The sequence below is a fragment of the Pinus tabuliformis genome, chromosome 4_2 (genome assembly GCF_031772625.1).
Source record: "Pinus tabuliformis cultivar Carrire ecotype Pingquan chromosome 4_2, CPIR1, whole genome shotgun sequence".
Classification (NCBI taxonomy): domain Eukaryota; kingdom Viridiplantae; phylum Streptophyta; class Pinopsida; order Pinales; family Pinaceae; genus Pinus; species Pinus tabuliformis.
The window spans coordinates 647887703-647895573 of record NC_142304.1 but is presented as its reverse complement, the minus strand read 5'-3'; positions in this window follow the sequence as shown (position 1 = coordinate 647895573).

Sequence of the window (7871 nt, the reverse complement as noted above, 5' to 3'; positions counted from 1 at the left end):
AAAAAAGAGAAAAAGGGCTTTGTTACAATTGTGATAGCAAATACACTAAAGGTCATAATTATGCTGAGAATAAATATTTTACATAGATTATGAAGAGGAGGAAGAAAAGGATCAAGAAATATCAAAAGAAGATGATATACACTAGGAAATCATCCTAGGGAAAGAAGAAATGAATCCGACCATATCTTGTAAAGCTTTGGAAAGAATTACCACTCCTCAAACTCTCAAGATAGAAGTACATATCAAGAAGAAAAATGTTCAAGAAGTGAAAGATCACATCGAGAAAGAAGAAATGAATCCGACCATATCTTGTAATGGATTGGCCGAAATCACCACTCCTCAAACTATCAATATGGAAGGACATATAGAGAAGAAAAATGTTCAAGAAGTGAAAGATCACATTGATCATCAAGAAATGAATCTGACCATATCTTGTAATGCATTGGAAGAAATAACCACTCCTCAAACTATCAAGATAGAAGGACATATCAAGAAGAAAAAGGTAATAGTGTTGATTGATTCAGGCAGTACCCATAATTTTATTCACTGTAAGATAGCCAAGGAATTGAATTGCTTCCTATATCTAGCACCAGAGTGTCAAGTGATGGTTACAAGTGGAGGAACCATAAATTGCTCTGGAAAGTGCCATAATATCAAGCTATCCATGGGAGAATATGTATTGAATAGCCCAATGCTTTCCATTCCAATGGGTGGTGCTGATGTTTTACTAGGAGTCCAATGGCTACAATCTTTGGGTACGATAGCTTTTAATTTTCAAGAACTTTTCTTGAAATTTTTTTGGGAAGGAAAGGAAGTTGAATTGAGGGGTATCGAAGGGAAACCAGGAAAGATAATAAAATCTAACAGCATGACAAAGCTTCTAAATAAATAACAATGATGCATAATTTCACAATTATTTTCACTAGAGGATCCCACATCGAAATCATGTATTTATCTAGATCTCCAAAACATTTTGGACAATCATTCCAAGGTATTTAAGACTCCCAAAGGCCTCCCACCTATTCGCGATCATGATCATGATATTCATTTGATTCCAGGAAGCGTTCCTCCAAACATCAGGCCTTACAGATATCCATATGCCCAAAGGAGTGGGAACTCATTCAAAAGTTGTAGAAGATCCCAGTTCAAATAGTATTGTGAGAACTTGATAAGGAAGGAAAAATCATATTGGAACTTGAAGCAGTCACAGAACCGAGAAATCAACAGCTATGAAATAGATCACTTTCAGAGTATCTCATCAAGTGGAAGAACTTACTCGTTGAAGAATTGACATGGGAGGACAAGAATTTATACAGAAGCATCAAGAACTACTCAAGCGTTGAGGACAACACTTTTTGAAGGATAGGGGCATGTTAGGTCCCTACACTACTAGTCTAACCCCTTATTATTATTAGTACAACCCCCTTATTATATTGTTGTGCCCATGTAGTCCCCATATTGTTATTATTGTGCCCCATAGAAGCCCACTATTGTTATTATTGTGCTCATATATTATTATTGTTATGTTGGCTCTAATTATATTATGACCCCTTAGACTCCTATATATAGAGAGGAGGTCTTGTCATTTGTATCATCCAAGAGTTGTTCATTTATGTAATGTAAATGAGGTTGCCCCCTTGAAGAGGCTTATTTTGAAGGCATTCATATGTACTTTCTTCTATTTTGTGAGCTGGTTTCATAACATAAGGTGAGCGAAAGAGAAAGGATATTATTTGTTTATTTTAACGCAGAATATGATCGATCAACATTCTTAAGTCTTCTGCTATGCAACATAAATTCTTAGGAAAGGCTACCATATGATGAGCTAAATGGTAACCCATCATCCCTCATGTGCACAATGAATTCTCTTTTTAAATAATAGATAATATTAAATCCTATGAGTGGATTCTCAAGTTAACACGACACTATTTATTTCACTATTTTATGTCATGCTCATAATGGACAAGCCTGGTGGAGGAAAATGACCATAGCATAAAAGAAATATAAGATTTATAATAAATAATAATGCTTTAATTTTAGATTATTTCTTAAGAAGCAATACTAATAATTTCATTTTGGATTAATGTCATGTAGAAGTTCATTATGTGGAGGTCCTTGTGCATAAGTTCATTGTGCAGAGGACCTATGCATAATCAACTCCCTTGATAGTGGCAATGGGGTTGTGTATGACATAACCTCGTATGCTTTGTAGGGACCAAGACCAATCAAATTATTTTCAATGCGAATACTGAATTGCATTATGTGGAGGTGCTTGTGTAGAGGACCTCTGCACAATAAAATTCAACATAATGAACGAGCAAACTACTACATCAAAGGATCCTTCTGTTACATATAGATCCAAGAATCAAAATTTCTCATACTATGTGTCTTCTAGAAGGTCCACTCTTGTATCCCTTGAAAACAAAATTTAGGTTAGGGTTTCATTGTCATCTATAGATCAGATAAATAATGATAGAAGTTGTAGTATTTCTGATAAAGGAGATTTTATTACAATTCTTCCTTTGGCTACTAGTGCAATGAAGCTTCAGTCTCTTGGCACAACTGTAAATCCTAACAACATGAAATTTTTGAGTAGAGTTTCTTGAGAAGCACATTTTAAAGGTACCAATGTTGAATGGATAAATGGAAATGGAGTAAATAAGATAATGGATCTAGCTAGTCATCTCCAACAACAAGCATAAATTTTGTTTTTGAAATTTATAGAGGATGTACTAGATGTTGGGTTTCATGTGAAAAACACAAATTTTGACAATGCCCCTACAACCAAAACTCATTCGCAACAAGATAACAACCAAATTGTAGCAATGTTATCTCAACTTAAAAAGGTTGACGACTAGCTAGATCAACATGGGAATAAAAAGGAAGATATGCCAATCACGGAGTTGTTACAAAGCAGTAATAATTTGAAGAGGAAAATTTATGCTTCTTTTCTTTGGCATGTGTATGACAAAACCTCATATGCTTTGTATTCGGCTAGTTCCGTTAGTTCCATTTTTCTTCACCTTTTTGATGCAAAAGGGTGAATCCTTTTGTTCAGAAAATGTGCAGATCACATGCTAAAACCAAGAAAGCTTATATATGTAAATGGAAATGGAAAGCCTATGCGCCTATATATGTGATTTAATATCCCACCAATCGGTAATGTAAAGGAAATCTATCGAGCAATCAACTAACGTAGTTGATCGTGTGCAAATCAACAAGATTACGTATAGCCCCTTGATCATGCAAACTAATAGGTCAATGCCAACCTTTTAATAATCATGGCCTTTATTATGATTATCATGATGAGCTAGAGGAGGATTGAAATGGGATGTCCATAAGGAAAAAGTTATGTGTGATATACAAGCGAGGACCAATGCCAACCACCATTATGTGATCTCCTTATGATTAAAAAGTTCACTAAATGAGATTGTCACAGTAGGTATGGGTAGACAATAGTCAAAGGAAAAATGTATCTTTACCATAATACAATTGGTTAAAGAAATCCCCACCCCCAAAGAAGTTGTTTAGCCCCATATCCTTTAATAAACATATAGGGAACTTAATAAACTTTGTTTATTTGCCTTGACTAGTACAATAGCACTAGATTGTAATGGGATAGCCATAATGATAATAACTTCTAGTAACAATGACTAGTGATTTTCTTTAAAATTAAATAATATTGTAATATTTTTCAGGAAAATCCAATTGTGCAAAATGCAAAGGAAGTTCATTTTGCGGAATCACTTGGAAAATAAAATTCCTACTTTTCTTTGGTGTGCTCAAAAATTCTAGAATGGGTTTGTTTGTATTGGATAAGAGTTTTTGAGGTCTAGTTGGTTGAGATATTCTCTCCAACTAGTTAGCTTCATATATTGGTGTGTGGTTGAGATATTCACTGAACCAAGAGATTGTATATCCAAGAAAAATTAACTATCTCGAGACATAATACTTTGTATTTATATTGTATTATTATTTGATGTTAATAGAATAATTATGTAAGTAATCATATTTGCATTTCCAACCGTTCAAATTACGTTGTCTTGGAGTACGTTACAAATGAAAAACCACGTAGAAGTTGTTGAAATAATGCTTTGGTCTTGTAGAACGTTTTTACAGGACCTTAGCCTTGTTCACTGTTTAGAATAAGGAAAAATTATAAACCAAAATTTACATCATCAACGAATTTGCTGCAATCCATGAGATTAGTTTAACAGTTTTTGCAGATTCCATTGCTTTCGTAGCCAACAATGCATCTCAGCAAGCAAATTCGGCCTTATATTCCATTTGGAATTAGATTCCATTCTGATAGGAGAAGAAGAGATGTATTAGAACTTGTGCATTTTGATCGTGTGGACTATGCAAATGTAACTTGGTTGCGGATCCATGGTAGCCTACTAATAGAAATGAAACTTTCGATCGTATGAAGGAGAAGACCTATCCCTGTTGGGTATAAAAGATAATTTACAAGGTATTATGATCTTCTGATGGGAGTATTTTATTCGATGTCGTTTTTTTTTAGGTGTGGTCACAAATTAAGTATACAACCTCTTTGATGGCTATGGTAAAGAATAATTTCATATTTTAAGAAGTGATTGGTTCATGTGTTCGTCTACTAATGCGATTATGGTAAGTGTTTTGGATTATTCAAGATTTTTTTATTGAGTTTAGACAGCTCAATGGATAGTGATTTTGTTATAATTGGCTACTCTAGAAAATCACACGTATGTGAATATGGAAATCCAAACAACTATTGGACAATGTTACTGAAAATGTTAAAGACAATGTTGTGGAAAATATTAACAATTTCAAAAGAGGAGGTAAAGGAGCAAAAATAAATATTAAAGGATGATGGACAACCAAGTGAAATTTTGTGTGAGTTTGTGGAATAGACTTGTGATCAGGGTGTATTATGTGTCACGTACATGTATTAGTAAGCAAGTTTATGATGTTTTGTAGTGGTCCTTGGAAATTATTTACCTGGTAAGTCCACAAGTTGGAGTTTGTATTGTGTCTCAGTCTCTTGTGATGTGAGGCTTATGAGGCATGAGTACCCCGATAAAGTTCGTGGTAATCTTAGAATGACTTTGGAAGTGCAGGTTCGTGGTAATTCATAAACCACTTTGTACTGTAGGTTTGTGGCAAGTGAGAAACCATGTGTGACAATGAACTGGATAGGGATTCATATAGCCCTGGTTTAGTGTCAGCCGAAAACAACCTCACCCCTCGGCATGGTTTAGGGTACGTTGATAAAACCCAGAGCATAGTTATGGGTAATTCGAAAAAACCCATGACAACGATGATGGGGTGTATTTGCTATAGGTATGCATATAATGGTTGACTAAATCAAGTACATGAAGGAAATCCTAGTAGACTGGTGGTTGCACAGTTGGTACCCATGCATTCTGGTAGATGGTTGTTCCTTTATATGGATGTCGACATATTCTTTTTTATCATGTTTGTAAATATCAAGACCACAGTTAGACTTTGGTGATTAAGATTGAGACAAGTAGTCATCAAAGGGGGAGCTTGGAAAATATAATTCCTACTTGTCTTTGATGTGCTCATAAATTCTAAAAGGAGTTTGCTCGTATTAGTTAGGAGTTTGTTGAGGTATAGTTGGTAGAGAGATTCTCTCCAACTAGATAGCTTCCTAGATTGGTGTGTGGCTGAGATATTCACTCAACCAAGAGATTGTATGTCCAAGATAGATTAGCTATCTCAAGACATAGCTCTTTGTATTTATATCGTATTACTATTTGTTGTGAATAGAATAATTTAGTGTGCATTATACAAATTTAAATATGTGGAGGTCCCTTCGTACTTCGCATAATGAGATTCATTTTCACTCTACACAAGATGGGTGGGCGGATAGTGGAGCTTTCACAAAGGAGTGGTGTCAATCTGTCACCATTGAGAGTACGTGGATCTTCTCAATCTCGCCATTGATGCAGGTATATGAAGTGTAGCTTATCTCAATCCAACTATTGATGAAAGAATAATTTAGGAGTCCGAGCTTGCATCATATTCGTTCTTTAGTAAATTGCAATTACCCATGACAACATTCCCTTAATTATTTGTTTTGTTTAGACTACGCAGAACACATTTAGATTAACTAGAAAAGATTTACATTCTCACATCTCATAGATTATGCTCATTATGATAGAGCAACAAGATAATGCTGTTCTTCTTGACGATGGTTACTTAGCATTCATTATTCCCAAGAAGACCCGCTTCAATGCCTTCGACATTATTGCAAACCCAATTTCATACCTTCATTATTATTGCCCATTCCCGCATCAACAACTCTCATAGCAGTTGAGAGTATAATTGTCAGCATTCATTACCCTATGTATCCTTGTTCACCTACATTGATGGAGGAATAGTCTATTGCTCCATAAGCCATTTCGGTCATGGAGTTGTTGATCAGTGCAAAAGCACTTGCAAACTTGACAACTGAAACATAAAGCACCTTCAAGCTGGCCACGTTAATGAGCACCATCGATGAAGAGAAGTCAAACCACTTTTCCACACAATTTAAATGAGGAAGAGAAGCCACATTAGTCCAAAAGTTTTTGTAATCGTCAGGTTCGATAATTTCTACTTTATTGCATCAAGCTCTTCTACAGAGGGTAGAGTTCGAAATATCAACTATTTGATGCAAAATGAGCAACTGCCCTGGTAATAGAAGCAACCATTTTCATTGATATGGAATGTGCATTACAAAATGTACTAAATGTTCTAGAACATCAAATAGTAAATGCTTACAACATACTACATGTGGATGCGACAAAGACAAACTCTAGTAAATATAGCTTGACTCTGTTTGATGAGCAAAATAATGTATTTCCTTCCCTCCATTTCAATTGGTGTGTGTTTTCTGGAAGAATATCTGGATAAATAAAAACATCAAACATCACACGTGTTCAAGCACCAATTATGGCTCTAGTGCCAGTGAAAACCAGCACCAGGGAAAGGGTGGAATTGTATTGTAGGAGTTGTTGCATCACAGAAAGCAATTATCTAGCTTTCATTGACCACTTGTGGCATTTTTGCAGCATTGCATGAGGCTGTGAAGTGCTTCCCGTGAACAATTTGAGTCGTCTTGCTCAAATATGTCCCCCGAGCATTGGACCAAGCCATAAATGATTTGGGACTTTGGCCATAGGAAGAAATCCAGAACCCTATATGACATGCATTAAGATCATTAATTAAGACAACCAAAATGTCCTAAAAAGTAACTCCTTCAATGTCGGAAGAACTATTATTGTATGTGTATACTTCTCGGGATATAAATGAAGGAAATCTACTGATGAATATTAAACCAACCCAAAGAATTTGAATAGTTGCTGGTTTGCAAAAATCATAAGCAAAATATAGTTGTTGGTTTGCAAAAATTATAAGCAAGATATAAATTATACGTATAGAAGTTTCTCATGATATTCTAATTAATATGGGCCGCAGGTCACTATAACATTGGAGCAATTAGATCAATGCTCGACACATGAAGCAATGGTTTGGAGTGGGTTTGGATTAGTATGGATAAGTAAGGAAAATCATCTTGCAAATTTGACATCATTTTCATTGAAACTTATGTATGTATTAGAACCTAGTCGGATTTTGAAACTCTGATAACGGCTGTTAAAAGATGGAAAATTTCGTGAACCTTCTCACATATCTGTTCTGTAACTTTCGTGATAATGGATCACTAATTAAATCTATGATGGAAAACTTGTATGCCCATACTCCATGAGCCTTCTTTGTGCAGAGATTTCTTTGGGCGGAGCTTTCATTGTGCAGAGGAAGCTTATTCCGCACATTGAAACGTAATAATATTTTAATTGGGAATTTTTTCAACGCTCCCTTGTCCC